The 24,580-nt window shown below is 36.7% G+C and overlaps 1 protein-coding gene across 2 annotated transcripts in view; it reads right to left on the bottom strand.

The window, feature by feature from the left end:
• The window catches only part of lingo2 (leucine rich repeat and Ig domain containing 2), a 192,059-nt gene that overhangs the window by 117,642 nt on the left and 49,837 nt on the right, over positions 1-24,580 (bottom strand). For both annotated transcript variants that reach the window (XM_005467267.4, XM_005467268.4), the window contains exon 3: positions 8,159-8,264. The gene's annotated coding sequence lies outside the window, so the exon portion shown is untranslated. The remainder of the gene's footprint in view (positions 1-8,158; positions 8,265-24,580) is intronic.

The raw sequence follows: 24,580 nt of genomic DNA, 5'->3' as shown, positions 1-24,580 counted from the left end.
GAATCAACGGATGACATAGTAGGAGATACAAGCACTCTTTGCACTACAGCTCGGTGAGAGATTAAATTGCAGTTATTGTAAAGATTATGTTAAATAGTGAATCACAACATAAGCATCATTTTATTTGCTTTGCACTTGGTAGATATACCCATTAGCTCCAGTATATACATTTATGTCTGAAGGAGAATATAAAATAACTACTTCATGGAAAAGGAGAAACCTAATCACAATTTCATACTCAAACATTAGAGGCACACAAAGAGTTCATATTATGTGGTCTTCCAGCGCAGGTGCCTTGGCTGAATACACTGTTAGGATGGGAACACCCTGAAAAATCATAACAACATCTGGCAAACACCATTAAAATGCATTTGCAGTTTAAAGCCACAAAAAAATTCACTGATGTTCTTTCTGAACATTATGATACTGAGGAAGAAAGTTAAATGGCCTGTAACATGCAAAAAGCAGCTGAAACATTTTTCCTACCTCAGATCCAAAGTCTGAAGTGAGTGGTAAAACCTAGGTTGATGACCTAATATAGGCGATGAAATGCTGTCAAATACTACAGTTACTGTAATGTACTTTTGACCTTGAACAATCTTAATGAACAGTGATACTTGTGTCAGTGCCACTCTCAACAAAACTGACAATGGCATAAAAAAACATTTTCTTAGTCAGTTGTTCTGGAATCTAATACAACACAGCCAAAGTTTCCAATATAAATTTTATAAATAATAATGTGCCAAGCTACCGCTGTAATCACTTTTAATCTCCAGCTGCAATGCCAAACCTATTAGCACCTATTGCATAAAATGTCAATAGTGGGGAATAATTAATAATTAAGAAGCATGAATGACAAAAGAAACAAGGTAACAGAAGCCTCAATTTGTGGACTTTAAGACCATCTGGTATCCTGAAATTCATGAAAACAACCCCAGCAAAACACAGATATAGAGAAACCACATATGAATCACAAATTATGCACAAAAAAGCTATGACAGGTGTGAAAATGAACAGGACAGAAGAGGGTGATGCTGGCACTGGTAGTAAGGGTTTGCCTTGCATTATTATAGTCAAATCATTATGCGAACTCAATTCCATCATCTTCTGGATCTATGAACATGTGTAAAGAGGAAATTTCTACACACAAAAGCTGTTTATAACAAATCTCGGAGAATGACAGAGGTTCTCCACTCAAATTAAGGACAAATTCTAATGTTACAAGGAAGAAAGAAAATATTGCAACATTTCTACAACCACTGTTCCTGATATTTATGGACAAGTTAAATTCAGGACTACATGCAACAAATAATAACTTTTAAAACTGACAAATCAAATTTGAAAGGGTCTCTTTTTTCAAATACATATTCTTGCTTGAATAAAAGTAATAGATAATTTTGTGCATGGATGTAATGATAATGCTTCAATTAACACAGCAATAACAAAAGCAAAAATGGCAAAAGCACTTCTGTTCTTTAGAACTCCTTTCTTCACACATACAAAAACAAAAAGAGCAGGTTTGCACAAAATTAGGAGAAGTGATGGCAGGCCTAATTAGCTGATGATTAAGACCTCTAATTTTTGACATCTAAATAGTGTTTACTGTCAGTGGGAATTTTTTTTTTACATGACAGAAAGGGCTTATGAAGGTAGGAAACACACTGACATCTATAAACTTTAGACAGAAAATGATAAAAAGCGAAAATGAGGGAAATTACCCAGGTGTTTTCTTGTAGAAATCCTGGAAAAGATAAGTGTTCATGCATTTTAGTAATCCACATCACAAAGTGAATTGTATTTGCTCACAAGAACAAGCCATAACAGAGTAGCAGAAGAAGGTGTTCTCTCAAATTTATTCCTGAGTGTTGGAGAAAATGTGAAATGTATTTATGTTTGAAACTTCATACTTTTCCCCCCATAGGACATGTATTGTCAGGGTTTGAAAAACCTCAAAATTTGTCTCTTGAACTTTTCTCCCAGAGCAAATTTTCATGTAATGCATGCAGTCCCCAGTCTTTCACAGTGTACACAGCATGATTCAGCAGACTCAAGGTAAGGTTCTGACTGTGAGAAAAATGATAATGGTGTTGATTTACAGACAAGGGAAGGAAAAACATGCGGCGCTGTAGTGAAAGAAAAATTACTTTGACATGAAGACCTTATGCTATCATTCAAATTCTGCTATTGTACAGTTTGTATAACCAGGGGTTAAAGCGGGATTTGGTAGACAGTGGGGAAATCCTAAGATCGGGTGTAGGTGTGCAATGTAGGGAAAAGAATGAATTAGAGATAAGTCACATGGTTTTGTGAGCTCCAGTAGATTTTTCTACAGGTCAGATTATCACAAGCTGTGATGAGCTGACCTGTGCTGCAGCTCTTTGAAGATTTAGCCAACTGATTTCAACAAGATGTAAGCAGATCTTTAATGAACTATCATGACTGATTTCCCCTCCTAGACACTGTAAAAAGTTAGATTTGATGAGTGAATCTAATCACCAGTCGGGCCTAAAATATAAATTTATATCTGCTATCCTTGATAACTCAAGACGTCTCACAAAAACATAATTCAGCAAAACATCATATATTGGTTCAATATATGAGCTAAAAACTTTTATAGGACATTTCCAATTTATAAAACTTCACTTGCTGAACAGTCCTTACCTTTGAAATAATCTCTCATCCTCTGCTCCTGCCCTGGCTTCATTATATCTTACAGCATTGATCAGTGCTCTTCGACGGTTTTGTCTCTTTCTGGGAACTGTACTACCTAGCTGACACATTCTGTATGTCTGGTCATATCTGGAGACTTTTTGCCACTTAAAAGAAAAAGTGTTACTCCATTTACACGTGTTCCTTTTCCATAGCACTACCTAGATGCTGACTGCAATGTTATTTACATCAGTAGCGATGCTAAAAAAAAGGGAATGTGTTGAAGGTGTAAGCAGGCAATGGGATGTCATTATTTTCTTATTACTAAGGAAGTATCTCTGTGCCATCTCTGGAAGCAATGCCAGGCTGCAGTACATAAAAAATTAACTTATTTAATGGTAGTTTGCCTATCAGCTTTAGCTGTTCATTAATACACTGTTCCAGAGTAATGTTTTATATACTTATCATTTTAAGTATATAAAAACTGATATTTCACATACATACAAAAACTCAAAACCCTTAAACCAAACAATACTGGAACACAAACACAGGTTCATTAAGTATTCAGTTTCATTCACTGAATTGTCCAATCAAGGAACTGTAGAGGTATAATTTGTAACAAAAAAGCAGTCACATGCACATAGACAGTTCCAGATGTGCTGTCACACTGAGGCTATAAAAAGATTTTTGATTCATGATGTCAACCCAGTGGTTGTCGGAGTTGCACTAATGAAATATGAAATCAGTAGCTTATGCTGAATCTGCCACTGTTGGGATGCTTCTTTTCTGTCTTTACCCTTTTTGTTTGTGTGTTTGCTTATTTATTTTTGTGATCATTTGTTTGTATAGTTCACACTGAATGCTCCTGCTGTACGGACTGAGTGTTCTTATTCAAAATATTAAATATCCTATCAAAAGGCAATGCTTCACATTCTAGTATGGTTTTTTAATATAGCCTAAAGACATCAAATTGAAATGCAAGCTAGACTCAAAAACAGGTGTTAATAAGATACCTTGCAGACAGACCTCCTAATAATTGATGAAATCTACAGATCATTAAAGTACTGATCAGTTTTATTTAAATGGAACACTTCTGCTACTATTGAAATATATCTCGAGGCAACTGGTTGGCCGCCAACCAGGAATTTATAGGCTCTGGAACAGCTTACTTTAGGTGATTATCACACAGTAAAACAAAAAGTTTGCTCATTGACTCTATGATCACTGGGTAATAGGGATTAATGGGTAACTGAGAAGCCTCAGATTAGTTCATTTGCTACTTTTTGAATTAAAAAGAAAGTACAAAAGTCTCTGTCCAGCAGATAGACTGTGAATGAACTCTCTGTGACTGTGTTTAAATCTCAGGGGAACTGTCCAAGGTCCTGAACAGAAAACAATACAGAGCAGAGCTGTCCAGAGTGCTGACTGTGTTTCACTGCTTTTGCTTTGTAACATTAGTCAGAACAGACAACTCCACTGACACATCACCGTTTGAGATAGTCCTCACCCTCCTTTGTTTGTCTGTCACATCCCACTCACCATACCAGTCAAACTGTGTTTTGACAAGGGTGTATAGAGAATGTTTTGCAAAATCTGCAGTCAGTTATAATTGCATGCTACCAATGTTCATTGCTTTCACTGACTGAATTATGTCTGAAATTTCCATCACTCTAGCACCCCCCCCCCCCCCCCCCCCCCTCCTTTTTAATCAAACCAATTCATGAAATTCTATTAAATGTCAGAGAAAATCTGTACCATTACAATGGCATTCTGATAATGTGTCATTATGATGTCATGTCATGTACTAAGGTAGCAGTGACTGCAGAAGCTGTACAGGGAGTTATCCTGTTAACCAAAGCAGTTCCTTGTCCAGATGTATAGCCCTATAAACATGAGCAAAACATTCATCCAATTTCCACAACTAAAAATAAAGCCGTAAATATGTTCCAGGTTCTTTATAAATTCATATTTCTAAAGCTATGGCACCTTCTATGGACATGCTCACTGACTGTAAACTTAGCATGAGGTTAAAGAGTTACAGTGGAATGTCTCAGCAATGTTGTGATTTGAAAACTCCTCTGTTACACATTTACACTAATGTGTTTAAGAGTGGCTCAGCATACACGGACACATCGTCTTTTGAACAGTTTCACCACAGACACAAGATGCTGAAGAAATAGAAATTACTAATATATTATCAACACTCATGGAAATGTTAAGAACTGTCTGTTAAAGACTATTATACAGTCATTGCTCATATATAAATATATATTACTCCTACTACAGTGATGTAGTAGGAGTTATACCATGTACAGCAGTGATAGCTGTACATGGTATAACAGTAACATATCTGTATTTACAAATGACATACTAAGGACTAGTAATGATATATAAATGATGAATTAAGCACTTGCTAACACCTTACTAGTGCTTAATAATGTGACATTATTATAAAGTGCTACCATGTATGTCTACTATGTTTAAAACCATACCCTATGGAATCTAGATGTCCTGAGTTTTTATGCAAAAGTTAACAGGCTGATTTTCCCCGTATTCTTTTGTTGGGAAACCATGATGGGTTACAAATTTTAGATTGATCCTAGATGACTTCATTCTTCATTAGTTATGGTTTGCTTATGCAATAAATAAATTAATACTCATGAAAACCAAAGAAAAGAAAGATTCACAACCACGCATTCATAAACACACATAATATAGAAACTATCACGACCTATGGCTTCCATCTGTGTTTAAGTCTTTTAAGTTGCCATTTTGTGTGTCAAATTAATCTAGTTCTATTTCCAGTCCTGGTGTTTATGCCAAAGGCAGTACTAAAAAGGGAAATCAGAGAAAGGACTTACTGAAGAAGATAAAAAAATAAAAAGAAAGTTTTGAAATATATTGAAATGTATTTTAATACCAATGTATTGTACTGATGTATAAGCTCAGCTATCTAGCACATGTAGTACAGTAATACTGCTTATGAAAAAAAAAAACCCTGACACATTTCATTTTACCCTACCTTTCTTTTCTATTCCTGTAATGATAATTTTCCGGGTGCTCTAGTTTGGCAAAGGTAGACTGTATGGCAACTAGTCTCTACAATGATAAGAGCAGTAGCTCTCTGCAACCTCATGGTAATCATTTTTACAGCCTTTGCTTAATTAAAATGTCACATCCACTGTAGCAATATACAACAGAGTTCTGTGCAAATTAAAAAAAAAAATTAGGCTGGCAGATGTGGCCTTAATGGCTTAATCATGCCTTTAAGTTCATTCTAGTAAAGTGTAGCCACAGATGAATATTGTTTTATCTCTCATATCCATGAGTAATGCCTAAAAACTATTTCATATGTAAATTTAGAGACAGCTGCACTGGGAATGTTAAAACATCAAAATCTGACAAGTCAGAGAATCGAGCATTTCTGTGTGGTAGCCAGTGGGTAAACATACTCATTAAACCCAGTAAAATTACAAGCAAATGCATTGGACTCACTTCACAGCTGCAACCATACAGTATGACAATTTCACTTAAATACTTAACTGAAATTGGATGTGACATTTAGTGTTACATTTAACATAAACCTCTGGTAAATTAGTATGATCTATATTGTTCTATATTATTGTAGACACTCGTGTCGTTTAAATCTCCACCCTACATAATTTTAGCAGCATTACCAACATTGACAAACACATTATTTTCTTAAGATGTATAAAATGTATATGTAGATGTTTCCTGCGCTTTGTCCTATAAGAATTTACTGAGGATATTGTACTAGAAGGAATTGCAAAGAAAGGATTCTAAATATATTATGCTAAAGTTTAATACTAAATCCAATATGGAATCTTTCAACTGATGTATAAATTTATATTGTATATATTTGGAGAGGCACAGGAACACTGGAACACAACATTGTAATATTGTAAACCAAATACATATTTACATATGCATGTTATAAATGAAAAATATCCTAAAAGAAAAAAAGGGCTAATAACCAGTTTATTTTTTTACACTAATATGCAAGTAGCAGAAATTGTAGGAAGAAAATACAGCACTTTAATTTTTTACCTGATGTAAGACTTTCCCTCCACTTATCTCTCAAACATATTGATCTGAACAGTTGATCTCAACAATTATTTCCAAAAGCAAACAGCTTATTCAGCGTTCTGAACTGTAAACACACCTTTCTTTATTGCCTTAGTTCCCAAACTCTGCATGAGATTTTCATGTAGTATTCTAGATTGTTCTGCCTAAAGTATGTTTATCTTACCTCTTTGCCGCTACCATCTTTTTTCTGCCTGAAAGTGTAATACTGAGAATGAATGCAGAAAGACTAAATTAAGGGACCCAATTTGAAGCAGCACCACTTCACTGATAAGCTGTACCAGTGATCTGTGAGAGCACTCAGGGTCTGCTACATTATGACAATACAGAGGAATAAAGCAGATGAAAGAGAATAGTCTGGCAAGAGCAGAAATCAGATGGGCAGAAGGAGAGCAAAAAACAATCTAAAGTCTAATTGTGTTATGCCTCATGGCAGCAAGGGAGTACAGAGGGACATATTTTCTTTCCTCATGTCGTTCAGCACAGTCCTTCCCCTTCACATTAATTTCCAACCAGTTCCATTTTTTTTTCCTTGGTGCATTTATTGAAAAAGTGACATCAAAGACAAATGGTAAAAAAACAACCCCCGCCACCCAAAACAGAGCCATTGGGTCTGACCAGAATCATACAGCACTTGCATTTGAGACTATGCAGACTGCTAGATGTGGCGGATACCCACAGAGTCATTCTCTGCAGTAGCAGTATTATTAATATGTCATGCTTTGTGTCTTGACCATATATACTTATTGAGGTAAGTCTTGTGTTGAAAGTACACAGGCATTTCCATGAACTGGACTATCTCATCATTTTGGATTCAAATCTGGAATCCTGTTTGGCTTAAATCTTAAATTAAGTTAAATAACCAATACCAGTACAAAATGCTTGTAAAGGAAACTGAAATTTTCCAATCAATTCGACTCATGCAAATGCAATTCTTTAAATTACGTAAAACTACTTAGCAATGATGATTTCCTTTCCTTTTAACGTCTTCTGTAATGACAGTGGGTTACCATGACTGGATACACATTTGGTGAGGCAAATTAAAACAAATTCCTGGAAAGACAATGTGTCCACTATTCTGTGTTTATAAATAAAAAATGAAATCTCAGTGAGAAGCAATCCCTCGCATTTTAAGGACCGTTAAATAATGGTGGTGCAGAGTCAGATCAGTCTCACATAGATCAGTGCTGATCGTCATCGATTTGTTGTTCAAATGTAACTAAAACCACACATGCACAGTGAAAGCTGCTGAAAATCGATTTTAAGTGTAAGCTGGGGATAGCAAACATGTTAATTATCTGTGATATATTAAAAAATATTATATTATATTATAAATTAGAAAGAATTCTTTTTTTTAATATCAAAATTCACAATTACAGAAAGACATGGATTTATCGTGACATACCTTCTTAGGTTCCCAATATCAAATGTCCATAAGCTGTTGTAGAAGCCCAGAAACCCTGTGGAAAACCTGTAGTGTGACTCTATGCACAGGTCACTTACTCCAGGGTCTGAAATAAAACAAAAGAAACACAAATCAGAGCAGACATGGTGAAAGAACTCACGACTTCAACTGACTCAGCATCCACAAATGCCCAGCGATCCAGAATAAACACCCTTGAAGAAATGTCACTCCAAGGAAGTACATTAGCTACCACACCAGGATGGTAGCCAAGAAAAGACTAGTATGACATATGCACAATATCTTTCTCCTTGCCTGGTCAACTTGATCTTTTTTCTTCCTAAACAGCTGCCAAAGAATGCCTCATTACGCCATCATTTCAGCTGGAGAAGACAAGTGAGTAGCATTTGCAGAGCGCATGCCACTCAGTTTTGCAGCCTCAGATAGTGAATGCGCCTTACTTGACTGTACAATGTTAAAATGCACATCAGCAACAGCTTTAAGATAACTCCACACTAGAAGAGCTGACTTTTTGTCACTCTATTTCACAGAAAGGCATTGAGCCAAATATTTACTATTTTCTGTACTGTCTATTTAATCTGCAGTTGTCATTGCTTCTTTGGACATGAGTGGCTGAGAGCAGCAAGCTTAGTTAATGATAATACTCCAAAATTAGTTGTGTTTTTTTAATGGCCATATAATATGTAAAACTATAGTTGATAATCATGTTGCTAGGCAACCCAGAGTTGCAGTAGTGGTTTTAGCTTAATTTCTATGGGGTCAAAATGATCTCCTCAGTGGTTCTAGGTAGAAATGGTCATTGTTTTGATCTCATACCATGAAATTCAATATTTGATGCTGTAACAGAGCTACAGAAATTCTAAAATGCCAACAAGGTCAAAATTACCCCCTTGGCAGTTTTAGTGCTAAAGACTGAACTAGTATAATGAAGGGGAATTGTTTTGCTGACAATCACTCTTTTTTTCTGTATTAAATGGAAGAAATGTACAATACGACACCGTTAAGAAGTGAAAACAACCTATTTAACCATGTTTATTAATGCATCCACTGGATCATAACAGATTATAAAACAGTGAAAGATGAAACATTTAGGGCCCAATGACCTTGATGCTAGGTGGAAATCATATACCATTCAAGTTCAGCAGCACTTGCTTAGTGATTCCACTTGCTAAGCCACATTTGAGATATTTAAATAGGCCATATCTATTATGACTAAGTTTTTAGGTTAATTTTACCTCTAACATAGTTCCCTTGGCTGCTGACACTTAAGGAGTGCTCACCTCTTCCACTGACATACCAGCGCTGCTATTTTCGTCCCACCCACTGAACAGCCTAATCCACTGTTGAAGGATTTGTGTGCTGTGGTACAAAGCAATTGTGCTGTGGCGAAATGTGTGTGGCTTAATTGGAGCAAAGACTTAATGAGGGCCCTTCGAGGATTATCATCTCTGGCTTAGAAATGGCCCAGGTAGCGAAAGACACGGTCAAAAGGATCAGCTCACAGCTTTCAAAGTGGAGTGACTGTACTGAACCGAAACTGTGCCAGCAGAATTGAAAGTTGTTTTTATTTTTTGTTGTTTTTTTTAAATTGTTGTTGTTGTTGGGGTTTTTTTCCCCATTTGTTTGTTTGTTGTATTTGTGGGGAAGTTCTTGGAGAGAAGTGAACTAACGGGAAATTATCCATGGAATATATGACTGGAGGAAAGTAATGGAGCGTTTTCAATTTGACTTTGGTGCAATATTAATAATTTGAACTTAAAAAGATATTTATTTAGAGCTGTTTAAGTTCATTGTTTATTATTCATCATATTAGTCTAATGGCATGTAACATGGGGATAAATTGTTTTTTTCTACAGGTTTAATTATTTTATTAACTAAAATTGTTCTAATTCATTTTGAGAAACATACACTTTTGGCTGATTTGGATATGCTGCCGCTATAGTTTACAGACAAAGTAGACCCTTCACTAGCTCTCCAAGCAGTTTTTTTTCTCCAAAGAGCCCATCTCCACCTGACAGCCAAAGATCAGATATGACTGACCAAGATAAACGTTAGGCTCTAAAGTCAGATCAATTCAATCTAGCAACTGTCCTCGCCAGGAACAAAAGGCCACACTGTCAACAAGGCTCAACTCACCTCAGTCTTTTTGTCCTTGTTACATAAATAATAGAGCCAGTGAATAGCTTGCTTTTCAAAGATGATAAACTATCTTTCCCAAACCATAAATTGATTGCTATTTAATTTATATGCTTTTTGCTGCTGCATGATGTCTTTTCCTTCCAGTGAAGCCCCATGGCTACAAGTGGAACAAAATCAAACATTCAATCACTTGCTTGTTTTCTTAAACCTACCCAGTTTATCACTGCTCCCCTGCTGAATTTATCACCTTGGTTTACTTGTTCATCTGGCATGAGTTATTTCAGATTTCTGTTTTGTAGATTTCAAAGTCTGAAGTCAGCCAGATTCGAGAGCAGTCAACATCAGTTACGCTGTTAATCAGCCCAAGCTGCATTTTTTTCTTAATGTAAGCAGCCACAAAGGACAAGTCCAAGATTTCACATTTAACTGAACTGATGACATAAATGTGCCAAATGAGGCTTTTAGGTATAGTACTATTGTGCAAATCTCAATTACATTGCACACACAACAAGGAACACTAGTGACAATGATTTATGGTCTTCTCTCTACATTGTGTCCAAATGTACTTTCTTTGTGAATGCACATTTAATGGTTATACATATGTACTGGCATTGACTATAATCATATCAAATTTTCCTATTAATTTTTTTTATAATACGCACAGTAGCTTGAGCTCACTCACTTTTGTGATACTGTTTTCTACATACAACTTCAAAAATTAAGGCAAATGTCGTAACTGTTTGATATTATTAACACAAACGATATAACAAATTCCCTTTTACAGAATGCATGATTAATTTAATACTTGAAACTGTCTTTTTATAGTGTTAATTTTGAGGGGCTATTAAAGAGCTGATTATAGTGAAAACTCCTTAGAGGTTTAATAAAAACTCTTTATTTAGTTTGTGTTTTGTTTGCTTTACTGGGTCATAAATGATGTACATTATCTCAAAAATCCAGAGAGTACCTTTTCTAATCACTAATGCAATATAAATTACAAATACAATAGTTGAATTTAACAAACAGCACAGATCACTTCATTTTAGACACTAAATTAAAGTTAGAGTGCTTAAAAACATGTCATAAGCATTTCTTCATTAATTAATCAACTTCAAGCAAAGTGCAATAAACATAAAAAAATAATCATTCAAATCAATATCTAGTGTGTCCACGTTTTACCTTGCATAGGTTTTTCAGTTATTCCAACTGAAGTTGAGAGCATGCTGAGACTGCACTGAAGAAAAATCAGTGAAAAATAACTTACATTAAATGCATTTTAAAAGGAATGAGTTTGCATTGCCAATAATAGATGATACTGTTAGTTAGTGTTTATAATAAAAAGTCAATGGAAATTATAACAGTTGATGTTTTGGAACTTAATTGGACATTGCAGAGCGGCTACATGTTCATATTGCCACTTTATAAAAGGTGGTAACCTCTGGTCTCATTTTTATCCATGTACATAAAAAGGGAATCAAAAGGAAAGGTTAGTAAGGAAAGCATCAGTATTTTAAAACCTAAACAGACAGAGAGAAGATGAAGGAAATTCACCAGCTTTAACAAAAAATGTATTTAAAGACAGGAGAAAATGTCCTGCTAAAAAATTGTGTATGTGTCCCTTTGGCCCCATGCTGAGAGATCAGTGTCCACCCCAGTGTAATGCTGCCGGCGTCTTCCCAAAACAAATGTTTATTGCATGACTGCTTGCAGTACACAGTGCCTGACTCAGACTCCTACAGTTTCTCAACCTTGGGACCTTTTTTATGAGGTCACTTCTGAACAATTCGCAGTGAGACAACCAAAGATAGCCTGTCCCTACTCTCTTGTATAGTCATTCTTTTTCATCTCATGATTCAATAGCTTGTAGAACCAGTAGCATTCATTTGAGGTAATAATTTCTGTATGCCTTTATCAGTCTTTCACAACATTGTGAAAGAATTTTGGCCCACTCTCCTTTATAACTCTACTTCAGTAAAGTAAAGACCCTATAATATTATAAAGTGAATATTAAAAAATATTAAAAAGACAACCCTATAGCAAAGCACCAGTCAACAGTGGGAAGGGAAAAAAATCCCTTTTAACAGGAAGTATGTAGGTACTGGTTGTACACCATTTTTTTTTGTACCAGTCCAAGCCTGCCCATGGCATGGCTAAGCACTTCATTTAGCTTCTTTGAGGGCGAAATTGGTGGCCAATAAAGGAGACGATAGGGCCAACAATGGTGACCTAGACCCTACGGTATTTTGGCATCTTAAGAGGCTTGGTAGAAGGCCACCACCACTAGCAAAGACCTTCTGTCGTCAGGCCAAAGATTGGTGGAGGTGCTGGGACCACTCTGGTGGCTGGGCTGAAGGTCCACAACAGCAAAAAGACATGACGGGACCTCTGAGGAGGCCTTGCTGGCACCGAGTGGCAATTAGGGAAACAGAGCTCTTCGGCATGCCAGGCAGGATGCCAGCAGCAGCGAAAATGGAGGCCTTCAGGCGGCTTGGTTGGTAATGGAAGAGGCGATGGGACACCTCTGGATGCTTTGGAGGAGGCCGGCAATGAAGAAGACGGAAGCCCTCTAGAAGACAGAGTGACAAGGCAGGGTGGGATACCAGCAGCTGAGGTGGACCTCATCTGATCGAGCAGGAGGCCAGTGATAACGAAGCAAGTGGGATCCCTGTGGTGGTTGTAACAGCATCGAAGGGGACCCTCTACAAGCCAGCAACTGCATTGAAGGAGAATCTCTGGAGTCCAGCGGTGAAGGTGATGGGATACCATGGGAGGCTTATCTGAGAGCCGACGACAGCAACAAGAACCCTTCAATGACTTGGCAGGAGGCTGGCAATGATTGAGCAGGCAGAATCCCTCAGGAGGCTTGGTTTCCTTGGCCTGTGGAGACAAACTTGAGCTCTTGGGCTCAGGCGACACAGGACCCACTGGCCTGGGCTCAGCCCACTGGCTTGACCTCAGCTAATAAGGGACTCATTGGATTAAGCTCAGGCAACACAGGACCCACTGACTCAGGGTCATGCTACTGGGGCCGCATGACAGGGTATGGAGTCTCTTCAGGCTAGGGCTGCTAAGTAGGACATGCAGACGATGCACACAATGTGGAGCTGGGGCTGAGCAAGGCACACACCGTCCAAGAGTTGTGCAGGGGAGCAACATAGTCAGGAGCCTTGCTTCCTTCTGGAAGCTGGATCTACTCCTCCTTCCTATAACCCCCACCAACGATAAGGCTGGGCCTGATGAAGAGCTGACAAGGCTACAGAGCAGCATTGCCTCTGACAGGCCAGCATCAAAGTTTGAAGATCCAGTCGAAAGTCCTGGTGACTCTTTCTCTGCTGCTGAGCTCCACATTTCATACCTTTTTGTGGTTTTGTGATTGGAAAGCTGCTGAGGAGATGGTGTGCTGCTGCATCCACCACAAGAAGCTGGTGTGCAGCTGCAGTAAAGGCAAAGAACTGGGAAAAAGAAAGAGCCAGTTCACAGGCATGCAGGCTTGAAATCTCAGGCAACTGAAGCAGTCAGGGGTTTTCCTTAATTATGGCATCCTACACGGTCTGTGGTTTAGTTGTCATTCTCCTAGGGGATGGCTGTGCAGCAGGCAGGATGTAGACCCCAATGCAGGACTATAGAAAATCAACTCAAATATTGAGCTTTAATGTGGATTAATCACAATAATACAAAGAGCTCTGAAAACAATCACTGGGAAGAATCATCAAATATGAAAATCGGGAATCTAAGGGGAACGCAAGGCAGGGAGACATACAACAAAGGAAGTAAAACCTAATACTGAGAAAAAGAATTACCAAAATAAAACAACAGAGAAAACAGAGAGGTAGAAACACCAACACACAGCAACTTTACAATTTGTTTTTTAATGTTGTTTTTTAATTGAAAATAACTAGTAGACAATATCTAAAAAACAAACTAAAGCATTGAACCCTAGGACCATGACAGTGCCATGCATGTTATATTTAATCAGTTAATAAAAATAGTATAATCATATTTAAAATTGAAGTAGGAATGTGGTCTAAAAGGTAAATTCATGGAATAAAGAATCAATTTTTTGGTCCATTTTTTTATTTCATCCTTTAAAAAAAAAAAAACAGGTATTTACATGTGTCACATATAATAAATGACAGTATTACATTTTCAATGTGAACCCCAGGCGTGTGATTACACACAGTGGGACACAATTTCTAAATTTTTGAATTTCTTTTGTTTAATTACATGCAGACATGTAATGACTGGGAGGTGATTTAAAACTGTTGGCCTGAAGTCCTCACATCCTGTCAAACTAAGCCAGAGATGACACGAGACTCAGTGAGCCCTGATGTGATAGCACATGCCACCAAATCCACAGCTAATTGGACACTTCCTTCACAACAGTCCTGTGGTAAACAGCAGAAAGCAAATAACAAGCCTAAGACAAGGTTCCAGAATGAACAAGAGAAAATAACTCAGATAACAAAACCAACAGCAGATGTGCTGTCCTCCACATTATATTGTGTTTAGAACAGCAACTCGTCTTTGACTGCATAATCCTTAGCATTCTGCTTAACTGATTAGCTTTCCCGTCCTTAACAGCTGGTATCTTAGCCCAATTTGTCTGGTTTGGAAATGTTAAGCAGAACCATGCCGGTTGCATTCTTTATTCCAAATGGACATTTGTGTGTAGAAAATGGTCAGCAGCCAGGTACTGAGGAGGGATTGCACATGATCAAAAAGGATTTCATGGAAGCAGATTGAGCGAAAAAAAGACTTATGGAAATATCACAGTGCATTGTGCTGGATGCCTCAATGTTCATGAGCCACTTCACATGAGGTTTTTTCAATGCTGGAAGATTTGGAAGGATTTAGCAATGCATCCAGAAGTTCAGCAGAAATAGTTTGTGCTGAAGTGCTGAGGGCTGAAATCCAGGTGAGTAGTTGGCTTACGATTCAAGTGCCTCAAATGGTGGTAAATTAAGTGATTATTTGTTTATATATTTTAATTGTTTCTCTGCTATAATATTGGATAACACTCCATTCACTACAAAGTGTAGTGAAGTGGATTTCATGTATCCGATTACAGATCAAAATCAGCTTTCAGTAGTATGTAGTACAACAAAAGTATTGTGAATTTAAAACTAACAATTCAATTTGATTCAGTTTTATTTATACAGCGCCAAATCACAACAACAGTCGCCTCAAGGCGCTTTATTGTTGGCAGACCCTACAATAATACATAGAGAGAAAAACCCAACAATCATATGACCCCCTATGAGTAAACAGTTTGGCAACAGTGGGAAGGAAAAACTCCCTTTTAACAGGAAGAAACCTCAGGCAGAGCCAGACTCAGGGAGGGACGGCCATCTGCTGTGACTGGTTGGGGTGAGAGAAGGAAGACAGGACAAAAAACATGCTGTGGAAGAGAGCCAGAGATTAATAACAGGTATGATTCAGTGCAGAGAGGTCTATTAACACATAGTGAGTGAGAAAGGTGACTGAAGAAGAAATACTCAGTTATGCTGCAATAGGTGTAGGCTGCCGGGGGATTCCCATGATGCACTAAGGGAGGATTCAGGGTCACCTGATTCAGCCCTAACTATATGCTTTAGCAAAAAGGAAAGTTTTAACCCTAATCTTAAAAGCAGAGATAGTGTCTGTCTCCCAAATCCAAACTGGAAGCTGGTTCCACAGAAGAGGGACCTGAAAACTGAAGGCTCTCCCTTCCATTCTAGTTTTAAATACTCTAGGAACAACAAGTAATCCTACAGTGAGAGAGTGAAGTGCTCTAATGGGGTGATATGGTACTACAAGGTCATTAAGATAAGATGGGCCTGATTATAATGAAAAACAAAAATACTTCAATTTCAGTGTTAATATAAATACTAAAATTTGTGGTAACAGAAATCATCAAAAGCACCAGATCGTACATTAAATCAAACGGTATAAAGAAGACATAAGCATGGTTTTTGTCTCTCATCATGCTTCTCCACATCATCGTTAGAATTATAATGCTTTGAGACATAACCAAAAGCTTGCGGGCAGACAAACCTCATGAACACAGACTCAAGAAAAGACAGAATGAAGAAGTAAGATTCAAACTTCTTGTTTACTAAAAACTCTATGAGAATGTGATGATCAAATAGCAATGTTTATACACAAATTCCCTATTTAAGCATCCTATGTATTCTAAATTACAAGATTTGATATAATAATACAGTGATGATTCAGTATTTGCTAATTTCATGTATACAGTACTGAGGTATGATATAAAGAGCTAGTCATATGCTTGACACCTACTAGTTAGAATTGTTAAAATACAATACAATAACAATGCTTATAGTAGGTTTGATATGAAGTATCAAAATTTAAAAACTGTTGGCATTCAAGTGTTCATGTTTGTGTTGAGAGTATTGCATATATTTGAGGAAACTGACCAAAATGAAAAGACCAACCAATGTAAAAAGAAATAATGTACCAGTGCTTATATTCTGTTGTTTCTCAAGCATTTTCTATCAACTAAGAGCTAGTCTTGTGAAAATTTAATTTCATGGGTGACAATGAATCAGATGGAGTGTTCATTTCTGGACAATTAGAATGCCTTATTTTAAGAAAAAAAATCTGTCTCTAAATGACACTAGAATTTATCCTGTACTACTGACCATGGTATTGTTTTATGACAAGCAATTGCTGCTGTTACAAAAGAAAAATCCTAAACATGTTGAACATGGCATGTTGCATGTATGCCTGTGTCATTGTGCCTCATATAGCAATGAGTTGCTCTTGATTTGTGTGCCCTAGGAAATGTCTGCTGCTTCAACTTTAACCATCTGTGTGACCCACAAACAATTAAGCATATCTATGATTATCATGTTTCACACAAATGCCTACCATTTATGCAGCACTTTGTCTTCCGGAATCCACAGTTTAGTTAACTGAGTCCTGAGTCCTATTTTTCCCAGTATTATTCCATTTTTCAGGGAAAAAAAAGGACTCATGCCTATGGACTGAGCATTTGCACGTTTGCATCAAAAAACCTTTGAAAAGAACAGTCTATAAGTAAAGAATGCAATAGAAGAAAGTTGCATTATGTATTACATAAGAAAACATTTTATCCTTTTATATTCACTGTGAAAAAAATTAGAAGATGGAGGTAGTGTTCCTAGATCAAATGTAAATATTGAATTTTCAATAACATTAAGAAATGATTTATTATTCAATCACTAATAGTCAATATATCATTGTTTTATAATCTGTGGGTTATCAACACATACCATTCCTAACTGATATGAAGATTTTTCAAAAAAATTGGTTTAAATATTTATAAATAAAATATGAGTATAGTACATATAGGTACATATAGTATATAAAAAGTATATAAGAATCTATCTATCTATATCCATCTATATCTATATCCATATCCATATCTATATCTATATCTATATCCATATCTATATCCATAGATAGATAGATAGATAGATAGATATAAAGAGAGAGAGAGACAGAGAGTAAATTTTACATCCCAAAAATCTTATAATGAAAACAATGACAAAAAGATAGAGGTCATATAATTTGCTTTTTTAACAGTGCAGGATAATCATGGCCTTTCTGCAGCATCAGCTGTCGAAAAGGACAGTCCAATCAAACCGTCACTGCTCAAACATTCATCTCATAGATAAAAATCTCTTTGGTGTTAGCAGAAATGTCAGACATTATCGGCATCCTTTTTAATTGATTTCTCTCTGTCTTCCATGTAGACAGGTACTTTTTGGCTACACTCTCAGTACAGTGTGCTTGTTGCCATCAATGACAGCTGCCAGTGAGACCCAAGGTTGTGCATCTGTAAGTTAACAAGATAGAGAAGAAATCCATTGGCCCATGTCTGTTAAATTTATTTAAAGTCCTTTTTTTCCCCCAGTTTCCTTCGTCCAGGAAATCAATTGGCTTATCACCACAAGCAATGAGGTTTGCTTTGGCTGATAAGAGAAACAGTTGACTGTGGAGTCCTAATTCAAAAATTTTGACTTTCATAGTGTAACTCTTTTAATATCCCACAACAAATTCATAAGTTTTATTGTTGAACCGTAATAAAGTGAATATAATAGGATGCTTGTTTTCCACAAAAGGTATGAACTACATTAAAAAAAAGAAGGTCAAACAATTGGCATTTCATTCAAGTTCTGATTTAAAATGAAAGAGAAACTGAAAGTAATACGCTTATTTAAAATGGTCTTCATTTGGTGCACTGAAAGTAGATTTGCAGCTTTTTTTCTTTATTGCAAATTGCATTTTAACAACATATCATGTTAAAACTATGTTCAGCAGTGACTAAACAACTCTCACTATAAAATCTTTTTAATAGTATTTTAATGTGTGCATTCTCTTCCTTGGTTACTACTGGATGTCTGCATTTTTTATTTTATTTAACAAGACTGAATTTAGATGCTGACCTTTTAGATATTCAGTGTCTTTGATTATTGTAAATTTGTAAATATTATTTTTCAAATATCAAGCTATGAACACTGGTGAATTTATTACTAATGTTTACCGCTTGTGCTGTTACACAGTGATTTCCCAACACATGCATCTTGCATTTACCACTAGTGAGTTAAAATGAATAGTTATTGCATGTGGCACTTCACATTTATAGAACAATAATGCAGCATTACCGGCCACATGCCAGTAACACATGCTGGTGTATACAAGTGTCGGGAAATGGACAACTACATTTGAAGGAGGCAGGTCTCTACTGTTGTTTGTGTTGTGTACATTCGACATAATGAAAGAGAATGAAAGAAATTAAATAATATCCCAGTAAAATAAAAGTACTTGCAATGGCTTGCAAGAAAGACTGACATTGCACTCCTGTAAACAACTATAAGCTTCTGTTTCTGAGAGAATCAAAACAAAGCATTTACATCAGAGGATATTTGTATAAAGCTTAGCCACGCTCAACTTTTCCCCCAGTGTCAATGGTGCCTTTTAAATCTCTGCAGCTTAGCAGGCAGTGCCAAGCCTCAACAGTAGGTCCCATTCATAATGACTAGCTGCCTATTCCTGTCCTAGTTTTTAAACTTATATGTCTGAATAGCTGGAGATGTAATAACCCGCCACACAGTCAATATTGTTGCTGCTTGCTTGTTTAATTAGTGATATTACTTCCTTCTCCCACTGCCCACATCAAAACACATATATAGAATAACCTCGGTTTCCCTCTTGCTTCCTCCAACGTCTATTTGATTTGCTCAGTCTTCACCCTGCCAAGGCATTGCATCAGGAAATGGTGTAGGCCCCACTGACAAGAACTTGACACTTGGTGGATCAATAGAGGATTGAATCTTCACTGCACCAAAAGTCAAACTACCTAAATCAATGGCTGGGAACTACTAACGGGAGAAACATCCTCTTATTTTGATTTTTATGTTTTTGTTATTTTCCATTGTGTGCGATGCCATTATATAAAAGTTCTAGGAGAAATAGGCTTACTCATTGTATATCTGATTTACAAGTATTCTTGTTTCTGTTGTTCATTGTGAATAAATTTAAGACAATTTACCTGCAGCTTTCTAATAACTGTTATTCATATGCAAATTAATTAAATAACTGCATTGTAATTGTATTAATTAAATAATTGTAAATAATTGTATTATATATTTACATACCAGTGTTTCAGATGTTCTTCTTCAAAACACAAATATTTCCATTCCAATAGCAAATGTATTTCTTTAGCAAGGGATTTGACTCAGAGAAAGAGTCGTGTCTTAAGCCTGAATCTTCTTCAGTGATATACAACAGTAAAGCAAATCTCACTCATGAACTTAATTTATGTCCTGATTATGTCCTGAGGTTCCATTTTGACAGTTATTCTTTACTGGTAGTAATATATTGTGACCCATGTGAATCCTGAATTCAACAGCAATTATTATTTGGAGTAATACTTTGTTTTTCTTCAGGAAATAAATGCATAAACGAATAGGTAAATCATTTTGGAGATTATGTATCGGAATTTCAGGAGCAGGACCACACCTCCAAACACGCTCCTTCCGGTTGTCATCTATATAGGTTCCCCCAGTTCTGCAAGCTGTTCATTCTCATTTACATGCCCCACCCTCCCTCCCTCCTTGTTCTCAATTTTTTAACTTCTTCACTCCTATTTAGTACACAGGGATCTGCCAGGCCCGGGAGCTGTCGCCAGTCCCCTTCGAGGCCTTCCCCAAACCGCAGCTCAATTCATGTCCAAGCATTCACCTTTACCTACTGAAATGCTATCAAAATGAGGACGTGGGCCCAGCTAGTGAAAAATATTAAATGCCCCAACTGTGATCCTCCATTTTATGATAGTATTTTTTCATATTTAAGGGCTACTTTTCTTTTTTATAAATATAGAGACAGAAAAAATGGAAACAAAAACTTGGGGTAAAATGTCAGTACTTAAATGTAAAAGTAAATGTGAGAGACTGAGCATTTTAAAAACTGAGCTGCACAATCAATTTAGGGCCTCCCTGACCAGTTAAATGCATGTCAAAGGTGAGTGTACAAACAATGCAACACATTGACACCTGTTCCAGTGTTCCAGCTTGTAACATTTTGCTACTCTGAACGTGTGTGGCCTTTTGCCATGCTAACCATTAGACCTTCACACAAATCATTAGCAAGGGTGTTGTGAAGACCAGTGATAGAATCTATAATCTTGGTCCCTTTATCTGGCTACCCAGTTTAATGACCGTGCAGGTGTTAATGATGATGGAGACTAAGGCTGGTTCTGATCAAGAGCAATGAGTTGAGTGTAATGGACTGAAAAGCTTGCTTTGGGACAAAAGTAAATTATGGCCCTCACAATCAATAGTAATAGGCAAATCAATAGGGCTTTGCTCCAGTTCTCATCGAAATAAGGAGCAAACCAACGAATTCTTCCTCCTCATAATCCTTAACTTGTTTTTATTTTAGATAGATAGATAGATAGATAGATAGATAGAGAGAGAGAGAGAGAGAGAGAGAGAGAGAGAGAGAGAGAGAGAGAGAGTAAATTTTACATACAAGAAAATCCTTATAATGAAAATACAATGAGAAAAGACAGAGGACATATAAAATGATTTGTAACAGTGCAGGGTAATCGCAGCCTCCCTGCACCATCAGCTGCTGAAAAGGACAGCACAATCAAATCATCACAATCAAATATTCATCTCATAGCTGCTCTTATTTTCCTCCTTACAAATTCTGTACATGTCCTGATTCATTCATCAGCTTCTCACAGTACACTTTTTTGTCTTCACACACTCTCTCTTCACTCATTTGTACATTTCTATCTCTTTCCTTGATCACCCTAACCTGCTGCACATCCTTTCCAGCTCGATCAACAAATCTTTTTGTCCTTCCTCAGTGTTTAGTCTCACATACACTTACAATAAGCTTTTATCTTTGCTTTTGTTTCATGCCTAGCCTCTCAGTTCTATGGTCTACTTTTTTTTTGCCTCAATGACTATACCACTGTTTCTTTGCTAACCTCTGTTTTTGAATACTTTCTTATGTTTGCTCATTTCACCACCAAATCTCCTTAAAGGAATATACATGATGTGCATATAAATAAGGGGCATTGTGACGGTATACACTGAAACAAACATTTTATCATTTGTTCCCAGCTGTCTAATGGCAAGAGGGATGGTATACCTTGGCTAGATCATCAATCTACTGCAGACTTCTTAAAACTTGCCATCACAAACACAATGTTAAAATGATGAAAGTAGGCCATCGATGTCATTCTACCCTTCTGGTATGCTATTATTTGCGAATTAGTCCTACAATATTTTATTTTAAAACTCTGATATTTGACAAAGTGATTATTTGACCTGGCAATAGAGGGAAAGTTGGGCAAAAATTATAACCATTTATCATGCCTGTGCTGAATCTCGAGAAAATCTAACAATTGTTTTATCATTTCACTAAAACACTAAACCAAAAAAAGGACAACTTTACTGTTGATTAAAGGGTTACCACAGTTAGTTAGTATCCAAATTTAATGAAATGTCTCATGCACTGATTTGTATGGATACAAAATTTTGAGAGACAATTACAAACCGATTAAAGGACTGCATCCTTTCAATATCCCTCTTCTGGCAAGGCCTTGTGGATACGCAGGGCGTGAGACAGTGAGTCATGAGACATATGGGAGATGGACTGAACACTGCTTGGTGTAGCATGGGCAGAGAATAGAGCTGGTAATCAAAGCTGACCAGCCATGAGAAGCTTTATTTTCAGACACTCTTTTTATTGGAAAGGGAGTCTGACAGATCTTTGACAGTCACTAGAAAATATTTATGGCTTTTAATGTGCGTGTTTATGTGTCTATGTTTTAGTGCTGTGGCTTTGTCCTGTCTCACTGGTAGCCTTACTGTTTGTCTATCCTATCTTGTTAAGCTGTGAATGTAGCCCATGTATAAGCAGGCATATGAGTTGTGTTTATTGCCACTAAAGAAGGATAAATACATTATCTCATCCATTTTGTCATTTTCTGAGTGTGTCATCCTTTCAAATCTTAGTGTTACGATCATCAGCTTTGTGTATGAAACTAGTTAACTCTGCTATTTTAGTTTGGCTTATAAGAAGGGGTCAGCGTAAAGCCTCTTATGTCACAGTAAGGCATGAGTCATCCAATCTGGCTGAACCATACAACACAATAATAAGGCTATAAAGAAGAAGAGGAAGGTGCTAAAGCAGACAAAATAAAGCTATTCTTTATTCTTTTCTCATTTTAGTTTTTACTTGTTGTAATGACGGAAACCACAGTGGCCCTTGTAATCAGCCACAATATCCCCCAATAGACCAGTAAAGGAGCGGCAAAACCCTAAGTAACAGAACTATTACTATTTGATCTCCTAACACACTAGCTTGATCTTAGGAATCTCAGGTTAGCCCACACAGGAGCTGATAAAAGCTTTTGTGCCTTACCTCAAAGGAACGTGGTTTTGTAATTCTCTCTGGCAGAAAGTTAAAAGACACACAAATGTAAAGCTTTTCTGTTTCCATGCTCTGACAAATATGCTCACATGCTTCCAGACAAGAAAACATTTTTGGACTTCTTTGATAATTCAGCCTGTCATGGGTACTCGAGTGCCAACAAGGGTGTTACTACTGACACCATCAACAAATCAAACTACAAATCAAAAGTATTATTATAATATAAATAATGACAAGGTTTATTTGTATATCACCCATCACAAGCAGTGTGCAAATATGTTTTACATAGAACACAAAAACTCACAGTCATGTATAAATACGTAGGCTGATGTAGGTGTAAAACTGAACAAATGGGTGATTAAAAACCAGTATAGCATGAATAATAGATTGAGTGTCATTAAAAGTTTCTGTTGATTATATCCTAGAAATAGTTCTCATTAGTTATCCTCACGACATGCTCATTAATGTGCATGTTACACCCCTTAGTCAAACTTTTCCAATTCTGAGGAGGTGAATATAAACAAATATCGACAGAATCAAGGAGTTGCCTCATTATCTCAACCAAAGTGACAGGAAACAAGTGAAGAGATCATTTCATTTTTTTATTATTATTCCCTCACAAAGCTCTGATAGGTGTAAAGATTGTTTATTGTAGAGACTATTTTTTAAGAAATACTGTTCTTAATGATTTTGCATATCACCTGGAAGCATTGTTGTCTTGTTTTTATTTATGCAAGTAATACAGGCTTCCTGCTGTACTTAGTGTACAGCTTGCATCCGCAAAGGGCTTTTTCTCTGTTCATGTGTCCTAGTGAAACAGTTAAAAAAAAGAAAGAAGAAAATAACATGTTTCAGGATTGTCTGAGTCAATGCTTCTCATTTCACAAAAACATCCATTAATTGCCACGATTAATTAAAAACAACATATAAAGGAACTGTGGAAGAGGTAAGGTGATGATACATTTTAAATAAATGATATGTTAGACAGTAGCCTTGGGAAGCTATTAAAAAAAAGAAAACAATGGTTGAAACTCTCTACACCTTGCAGGCGATTCATTTTTCTTTGTCTAAAAGAAGATAGGGGGTGCGATTTCTGCAGGTAATTGCTTATGTTAATCACAGTTATATTTGAGAGTGGGAAGAACCCTCTGCCATTCTTCTAAGCAAGCAAGGCCATTGGTCAGCTGCCCCTTAACCACAAAGAGCTTCAGTGACTAATTACTGCACTCCAGCTGCCTACACTCTCTGGAGCACTCACCCAGCTTCTTTATCCAAGCACTTATTTTCTAGTCTCTTCTGTAATCACGTCAGTCCTTATCCAGTTGGGTA

The sequence above is a fragment of the Oreochromis niloticus genome, linkage group LG2, assembly GCF_001858045.2.
Source record: "Oreochromis niloticus isolate F11D_XX linkage group LG2, O_niloticus_UMD_NMBU, whole genome shotgun sequence".
In the NCBI taxonomy this organism is placed as follows: domain Eukaryota; kingdom Metazoa; phylum Chordata; class Actinopteri; order Cichliformes; family Cichlidae; genus Oreochromis; species Oreochromis niloticus.
This window is presented reverse-complemented; position numbering and strand designations above follow the sequence as displayed.